At 51.3% G+C, this 9,240-nt stretch overlaps 1 long non-coding RNA gene across 1 annotated transcript; it reads left to right on the top strand.

Annotated features, from left to right (window-relative positions):
- The first annotated feature begins 3,828 nt into the window (after positions 1-3,828).
- Positions 3,829-8,969, top strand: LOC122376118. Its single transcript, XR_006255533.1, has 2 exons — positions 3,829-3,879; positions 7,823-8,969. It is a non-coding gene; the product is annotated as an uncharacterized LOC122376118 (long non-coding RNA).
- The last annotated feature ends 271 nt before the right edge of the window (positions 8,970-9,240 follow it).

Here is a 9,240-nt window from a genome sequence, read left to right on the forward strand (position 1 = left end):
AGTGAAATTTAGGTGTTTAGACGATTCCGCCATAGAAAGCAAGTATACAAAATCAGTTCAAAATGTCTTATAATTAGGTTAACTTGTTATATTTTTTCTACCACTGAACATTACGTTCACTGAATTAACCAAGCCCAGCAAAAAAAGTTTTACGAGGATGAACTGAAAATAATGCTGTATCGCATGCACTAAGACACTATCTATTAGGGGAGCCAGTGAAAATTTGCAGCAACTTGCAGCCCTAGCATCCAGACACTTTTTTCTTCTAAGGGTTGGCCGTGGCTTGGTGCACTTGAGCACAAGTGGTAAATGCCCCAAAGGGTGTTTTCGCGATAGCTCAAAACACCCAGGCAATAGAGAGCTGCAACCTGGCATACCTGACCTTTGATGCACGCTGGATCTTGTGACACCAGCCGCACTTTCAAGTCAGGTCAGGTCACTGACCTATGACGTCATAAATGAAACTCTGCACGATCCTCAGATGTCGCAACCTTGCAACGCTCTCAGTGCCAGAGTAACTTTCACAGGGAGGTGAGACTTGCAGAACTTATTGTCCTTCAGAGGTCTTACAACTTGCATATCTCAGATTTTTCCTAAATGTCACATAAAGTCAGGTTGGTCACGTGACCTCACCTATAAGTCAATGGGGAAATATAAAAACTGTTATTTTGGCGCCAGGAATGATATTCAATTGTCTCAAATACATGGAATCGTTACTTCATGTACTCCTTGCAAGATCTGATGCTGCATTTTTGCATTGTTGACCTTGCATGACGTCATTTATGACGTCACTAGGATCATACGAGTTTTTCGTCAATAACTCCCAATCAAATTGAGCTAGAGAGTCGACAAGTTCACCAATGGACTCCGGAAGACCTGCCGAATCGAATGATATGCGATATGACCTCCTTCGACCAACTTCGTGATTTGAAGACCTCTGACCTGACCTTGACTCGAGGTTAAGGCCAGGTTGACCTTACGGTGGCCTCACCCAAACAAAAGTATACCATTCGACGCGCCTGAGCAAGGCGAACACGACGATGTCAAAATCGTGGTTCTGCGGCCATTTTTTGCGAAGCTATTTACCAAAAACCAAACCCGCTGCTTGGGTCATGTTATGAAATGGGGCCTTGCCGGGCGAGATTTACGCTGTTTCATGATATGTATAAATTGGTAGGGCATTAACGTTTGAATAAAAATTGGTTTGGAAGCAATTTTCTATGGAGGTACACACCATTTCAATGTCCTACCCAGCTCATATCGTCATAAATTTCGACCTACCCTCAAAAGTATTCATGCGTTATTCGAACAGCAATTAGGCAAATTGCAAGCTCACCACAGAGCACAAATCCTATAAGAGATAGTCCTTATTTAAAACATATGCTCATTGGATATTCAAGAAGGTTGCTCCTAAATATTGTGGTTCTAGCTTCAAAAACATGGATGTTATGAATGCCGATAGGCTTCGCGAGGCTACACCGGCCGGATCGCCCACTGTGCGGCGGCCGCCCGGTGACGGCGCCGGCCGGTGTGGGGTGTGGGGGTTAGCATGAATATCAATGAACTGATTTGATTAACATTCCGATCCTTGAGTATTGTCTGTATCCACTGTCTGGCCCCTGTCTGATACTAGGTCCGATATCCAGTCCGAGTCTGCTGTCCTGTCCGAGTCCGCCGCCCGGACTGTCCGGTATGTGCTGTCTCCACTGACAGCTGCTCAGTACTGACCTGTGGAGCAGCCCAAGTTTCCCATCGAGCTCTGCCAACTGAATGAAGTCGCTGTTAAGGGCTCGTTTTCAGTGCGAGCTCCCACCCGTTAAGAAGTTAACCCGCGCGGGGCTTGGGGGTAAATTTTACCCCCCGTCGCGAATTTTGGCAATATCTCAAAAACGGCGGCGCGCAGCGCCGCCAAACTTTCAGTACCTTTTCTTACATCAATTTGACACGTTCCCTGACAATTTGAGCGAAATCCGTCGGACAATTTTTGAGAAATTGACGTTTTAGTGACGTCATGTTCGCCATTTTCGCCTCAAAAACGGCAAAATTTCAAACGCCGCTAACATCTTCATTTTTAAAGGAATCAAGACTTGACAAAAAAGGTTATACGTAATTCTACTTTGTCTATCAAATGGTTATCTCGGTTTTTTGAAAATTTTGGATTTTGGCCCAAAATTTTTTTTTCAAAAAACTGACTTTTGGGAAAACAGTTATAAAATCCAAAATTTTTGAGTGTATCGAAAAAACCGGAATATATGTCAGAGAAGTGGTCTATGTGCACCTACATACCAATTTTTAGAAGAATCGGTTCAAAAATGTGGGAGTTATTCAAAATTTTATGACGTCACGACACACACAAAATTTAAAAATTAATTGTTTTGGATGTTCTAGACCTCGTACGGAAGCAAAAATAGCACCATTCGATTTGCCGTGAAAAACTGCATCAGATAGACACCTTTTTAGGCCTTAACAACCAACTTCAAAATTTGACCTCACTTGACCTGACCTTGACCTGACCTCGACCTGAAATTCATCCAGAGGTGGTCCATATCACTTATTGAGTGTGCCTATTGAATTCTATGAGTGAAATGACCCATAAAACATGTGTCGCACATGCCCTTTCTATATTTTGTTTTTGGTGACCTGACCTGACCTGACCTTGACCTTGACCTCTGAATGATATTGTATGCAACGAATATTGTCTTGGTAGCCTAAAAAAACGTTTTGGGCAATCAGTCTCAGTCCATGACTCCATTCTTCGGCAACTACGGTGCAAGGCCGATACTGTAGAAACTTGCAATTTGTACCCTTGACCTGACCTTGACTTTGACCTCAAACTTCAAATTAAGTACATGTTTTTAGTTGTTCGTGATGAGATCTTTCGATTGGCCTTCGAATTTTCCAAATCAGACCATTAGTTCGGGAGATAGCAGGGGGGGGGGGGGGGTAAAATTTACCCCCCCCCCCAGCCCCGCGCGTTCGGATGGAGACCCCAGCCCCGCGCGGGTTATCGTTGTCATCTGCATTAGAGCCCGAACGGGCGGCCTGTGAGGCTATGTCTGCATTTCTCAGAGGCTGTGACTGTGTGTCTGTCTGTGTGTGTCTGCTGCAGAGGGATGGTGTCGCGGCTCTGGATGGTGTCGGCGGCGCTAGACTCGGCCGTGGCTCCGCTGGCTCACTCTCCGGCGCCGCGGGCCGCTGAGCCAGCCGGAGCTCAGCGGTTCACCTCAGCAGGCTGCTGCGGACGGCCGTCGCCCCCTCGCCGCCAGTGCCGTCCAAGTTTGTCTGCAATGAGATACGGGAACCGACTACGAGAGCGCCCTAGAGGGCGGCATCGGCGCGCCCGGCTACCGGCGGTAGGAGTACCGCGCCGGCAGCGCCGGGCCCGCCGCCGCCGGCCGCGGCCGCTCTCCCACGCCGCCGTCCCGGTTCGAGTCGCCGGCGGCGGCCCGGTCCCAGCCGGCTGACCGGGGGACGCTCCAGACGGAGCCCGACTGTGAGCCGGCGCCGGCCGGGGCGGGCTGTGTGCGGCAGACGACCAGCCCGAGCAGCCGGCTGGGCCGGCGGACCACCGCCGCCGCCAGGGTACGGGACTGGGTGGTAGCCGCGGTACGTAACCAGTGCTCCTAGTAGTTCTGAATGGAGACAGATCAATACTGCTTTGCTACTTGATGAACATTTTGACGTTATTAATCTACGGTTCTCGCACTTATTCATCGATTGGCAAGCTCAGAATCACGTGCACGATCTAACGTTTTCAGATCCCCTCGCCAACGCCTCCGCGGCTTCCATCGACGACCTCTAGCCAGCAGGTCCAGCAGGTCCAGCGGCAGCAGCAGCAGCAGCGGAGCGCGGCGGAGAGCCAGCTCATCGAAGCGACGGGTGAGCGTGATATCAGCTCAGCCCCCCCCCTCCCAATCGTTAGTGGCTGCAGAACCATCTGGTTGTGTGTAGAGATGGGCGCTGAGCCGGTGACAGACGCATTATTCATTCCATTCTACACCTTTCTGCGTTGTTCGTTGGCCAATTAGCCTAAACCCATTCGTCCGATCAGCACATAGGTGGCGCCAGTGAGAGGCATTCCGGCAAAACCTTCAGCATATGGGCAAAACGGAATGCTGATCCCAATCCACAGTTCGTCAGTTGGTATAACCTTCGCTATTCGCCATAACTGATTGAGTTCCGGCAGAACCTTTGACTATTTGGATAAATGCTTCGTCTTTCGTTAATATCCCTTCGACGTTCACCAAAACATCCCCATGCCAATTTCGGCATTTCTCATAACATTTCGTCAAAATTAAAAACAGATCGCCCCTTTACAGAGAAATATAAATATGACCGCGTTTATACATTTCAGTGCGAGGCATAGGTGGCGAAACTCGTAGGTTATTTATCCACATATGTAAAAATCGGTAGCCGTTTATGAGCGCCATAGGTACAATGTAGATGGACGTAGCTGACACTGGGGCCCATTTGCTGCCCAGCGTAAATGCTGGCTGCGTAAACTTCTATGGACTCGGGTCACGACCGAAGGTAGCTATTTCAGCCTATCGAGCTTGGATCGCGTTCGGATATGTATGCCTTCGAAGTGCTTTGCATCATGTCAAAAATAGTATCATTTTTCATATGCCAGGATATTTGGCTACATTGTAAAACATCGTTTGTTTATATATTTTAATGCGTCTTTAGTTCCTGAAGCGCCAGAGCCTAGAGCACATGGAGCGCCTACTGTGTGATGGTGGGAGCATTTGCGCAGCTCTAGTTCCGACTGCGGCCGTCAGGTGTCACTGCGGTCTGCCGGCTGCTCGCAGGAGTATCAGCTGCCGCCTGGTGTATAGTCTCTCTTGAAAGTATCGCGTCATGGGCAGCGGCGGCTCGGCGAACTATTCCATTCAATTTGAGGACCCCAACAGTGAGGTCATGGCCGGGCGTTTGATTTTTCCTTTCTGAAGATCCGTCAACCCGAGTTGTTCCCTTTAACACGCGCAGTGGAAGGGGGGGGGGGCGGATTTCGCCCACCCCTCCTGTTTTTCGCCAATAACTCGCGCCGCAAGCATAATATCAATGTGAAATTTCGGCTACCTGTCCAGAATTGAATTGCGGATCTTCTCGTGCAAGAAGTAAGAAAATCCGTTCACAACTTTTCTAGTAATAGCGGTGTAAAGTCAAACATCCTGCCGCCGCGGCGGCGCGGCGTCCGGCGCTAGCCGTTACGCGCCGCCTGAATTGTAGACTGTGCCGGGGCGGGACGGTTCCGTCTTTACATCGAGCTCCTTACCACTGATTATATTAGATTCGCGTCAAATTCGTTGAGAAGACTGAGAAATGTACAGGCCATCATATGGTCAAAGAATTTTGAAAATCGGCCGGTAACAACTTGAGTTATGAGTGTGTAAACACAAAATTGTGATTGCCGCGTTTCCCGCGTCGGCCGATGCCGCTTCAGCCGGCGACATCTTACCCTTAGCAGGCTTCTAGTTCTAACTGCCATGTTTATTGTTGGATTATCTAGAAATTCACCATACATACTCACAAATGTTTGCTCTTTCGTATAAAGAAATATTTTTAAAAATCGGCTGGTAACTTTTTGAGTTATCGGCGTGTAAACGCAAAAAGTCGCTAATATGGCAGATTTGACCACATTTGACCTCATTTGACCTTGAAGATATTGACCTAGGGTCATGAAATTCACACACAACAGAGTTCCCCATGGCCCCCACCTACCCTCCAAATTTCGTCTTTCTAGCTCCAGTGGGAGCTGAGATCTTAGGGGGGGGGGGGCGACATCCGCCCCCCCCTAAGATCTCAGCCTAGGTCCTAGGTCATCGGTTGACCTTCCAGGTCAGGTCAGTGACCCAAAAATCGGGAAAATCGGGACCTGTTAGAACGTCGTAAAGGGTGGCTGCTATGTTTTTTTTTTCGGGGTACTGATCACGATTATCATGTTAGTTATGATCATAGATGATGTCTTCATACATTTGGGCCACGTCGGGTCGGGTCAACCAGCAATGGTTTTGCCGGGTATTCGTAGTAGTTGGCAACCGCCTCTGACAGCTTCGGAACATGTTACGAAGGCACCAAAATACATCGTAAATGTTCAAATGATTGCTTGATTCGAATTCAGCTCCAAAAACTAGCCTAGAAACATGTAAAACTCGAAAAAGTGAACCGAGGTATCAAAGGTCAATGACCTGACCTGACCTTCCGGTGACCTTGACACCTACCCTAATGCATGGGACTACTACCTAATATATTGCGTTGGCTCTGGGTCTTGTGAGCTCTTGACACCTTGATTTCGGCCTTTTTTGCCAGTCTTACCTCCCACCTATCATGGAACATGTTGTTCGACGATGTACCGATGTCAAGGTCAGGGTCAAGGTCAACCTAGGTCATCTAAAAACATTGTGTTTTAGGCAAGCTGAATTTACTTTTCGTGAAGTTTCTTTGACTGTATTTTTGATAAATGCTTCTCATTTCATAATTTCATGTAATATGGACACATAAACAATCGGTGCAAACATCAGTATACACACAGACACACACATCCAAAAAGTCATCGGATTTCATCAACTATTTTTTGGAGGGGGCCCAAATAAATTTTAAAAAATATTTAAAAAATGAAAAAATGTTAGAACTGAGGGGCAAGCAGTCCATGGGTCCCTGCTAGATAGGCCCACGAATAGCTTCACAGAGTCGCTCAGCCGGTTCTGAAGGCGGTCTTGAGGTCGGATGAGGTCGGTAGGTCGGATGAGGGTCCTTCAGAAATCAGACCGCCAAAGGCCCCTACAGCCCATGAGAGCCTCGTAAGCCGTCTGAGGGTCATGTAAGCCGTCTAAGGGCAGGGGCGTTGAGCCAGGATTTTCTTCAGGGGGGCCAATCAGACCGAAAGGGGCCGATGTGAGCGAAGGGGCCCAACATTTTCTTAATTTCATGACGTAGTTATTTGCTTAACTACCTTAAAATTACGAAGGGCTCCTGCGAACCCAATGGAGAGGGCCCCGAGGGGCCCAGGGGCAAAGCCTCAGGCCTGAAGGGACCTTTTATAACCAATGAAGAGAGCCCAGAGGGCCCTAGCGGCAAGGTCTCAGGCCCGAAAGGCCCCCACGAACCCAGTGAAGTGTCCCGAGGGGCTCTTACGCTACTTTTATTGTGCCCCTTACCGTACTTATGACACCGCGATGGGGGCCCTTTTGGGCTCCAGGGGGGGGGGGGCATGGCCCCTATGCCCCCCCCCCTTGGCTACGCCCCCGCGTCCCGCCGAGACCGGGCGGAGACTGTGAGTTATAAAACGTAGCGGGATATGAAACGTTTTCGTCTGGTGGTGGGACACCTGTGTGGCGATTTTGAACGAAATCGAGAGGGGCTCCCAATATACCAAAATAATTAAAACGGAAATTGATAATTTCCATGGGGAGTTCCCAACTGATTTAGCATGAATATCAATCAACTGACTTGATAAACATTAACATTCAGACCGTTGAAGTATTGTCTGTATCTGCTGTCTGGCCCCTGTCTGATTTTGGGTCCGTGTCTGATACCCAGTCCGAGTCTGCTGTCCTGTCTGAGTCTGCTGCCCGGACTGTCCGGTGTGTGCGGCCTCCACTGACTGCTGCTCAGTACTGACACCTGTGGAGCAGCCCAAGTTTCCCATCGAGCTCTGCCAACTGAAGTTGCGCAAATGAAGTCGCTGTTAATGACTCGTTTTCAGTGCGAGCTCCCACCCGTTAAGAAGTTATCGTTGTCATCTGCATTAGAGCCCGATGATGATATGTCTGCATTTCTCAGAGGTTGTGACTGTGTGTCTGTCTGTGTGTGTCTGCTGCAGAAGGATGGTGCCGCGGCTCTGGGGGCGGCGGCGCTAGACTCGGCCGTGCCCGCTGGCTCACTGTCCGGCGCCGCGGGCCGCTGAGCCAGCCGGAGCTCAGCGGTTCACCTCAGCAGGCCGGCAGGACACGTCTGTCAGTCAGTCACCAGACGTCTGGCCAGAAGCGGCCGACTCCGGCGGTGCCCTGGCGTGTCAACCGAGCCGCGGCCGGACGGCCGTCGCCCCCTCGCCGCCAGTGCCGTCCAAGTTTGTCTGCAATGAGATACGGGAACCGACTACGAGAGCGCCCTAGAGGGCGGCACCGGCGCGCCGGCAGCCCGGCGGGTGGAGTACCGCGCCGGCAGCGCCGGGCCCGCCGCCGCCGGCCGCGGCCGCTCGCCCACGCCGCCGTCCCGGTTCGAGTCGCCGGCGGCGGCCCGGTCCCAGCCGGCTGACGGGGGGCGCTTCAGACGGAGCCCGACTGTGAGCCGGGGCCGGCTCCGTGCGGCAGACGTCCAGCCCGAGCAGCCGGCTGGGCCGGCGGACCACCGCCGCCGGGCACGGAGTGAGCCACCGATCCAGGGAATGAGTCTGTCGGTGGCGGTGGAATATAGAGAGGATCCGGACGGACGAAGGATGGCCATGGAGGACTGGAGAGCCGCGGTGACGGCGCTGGTTCACCGTGGGAGGTTCGCCGCCGCGCTGTCCGTGTGCTGGATACCGTGCACCGCTCCGGAGCCGGGCTTAACAGGGCCGGTACCGGCCCGCACCCGCCCAGGGCGGCACGCTGCCAGCGCCGCCCGAGGAGAACGGGAGCAGCGGCAACACTGGCGGGCCTTGGAGCATCGGCGGCCACGCCGGCCTCCAGAGTGGGTGCTCGGACTCGGGGCCCTGTTTCACGGCCGCTGCTAGCGCGCTGCCAGCACACGTGTCAAATTGAGTTTCCATGGAGACATCAACAAACTCGTATCTCCAACACGGCCACAGTTTGTGACGTCAGGTCGCGAAATCCGCTGGCAGCGTGATAGCAGCGTCCAGTGAAACACCGCTCTGCAGTCACTGAGACAGAAAGAATAATATTCAAGCATCGATAAATGCACCATTAGTAACCTTGAAAGAGCAATAGTTTATTTTTTTACGGTGAATAAAACATAGGCAGTTGAAAATACACATACGTGTATTATTTAATTTTAGGCTTGTCTCGCCGTACTGTACGAGTATATACCTATGTACATACAAGTCATTCGCCATCCGGGATCAATTGCGAAATCCCGTTTCTAACAGATCGGCCTCAGCCGTGCCGGTTGCACCATATGCCGGCGGGCCGGCGCCGCTCTCCGCTCGGCTGCCCTCTGTCAGTAACTTCTGTCATCTGTCAATATCGCACTGGTCAGAGGGTGTCAGCCTCGGGCTGACGGGTCGCCGCTCGAGGGCGCCGA

This window comes from Amphibalanus amphitrite, unplaced genomic scaffold, assembly GCF_019059575.1.
Source record: "Amphibalanus amphitrite isolate SeventyFive unplaced genomic scaffold, NRLGWU_Aamphi_draft 002024F_arrow, whole genome shotgun sequence".
NCBI lineage: Eukaryota > Metazoa > Arthropoda > Thecostraca > Balanomorpha > Balanidae > Amphibalanus > Amphibalanus amphitrite.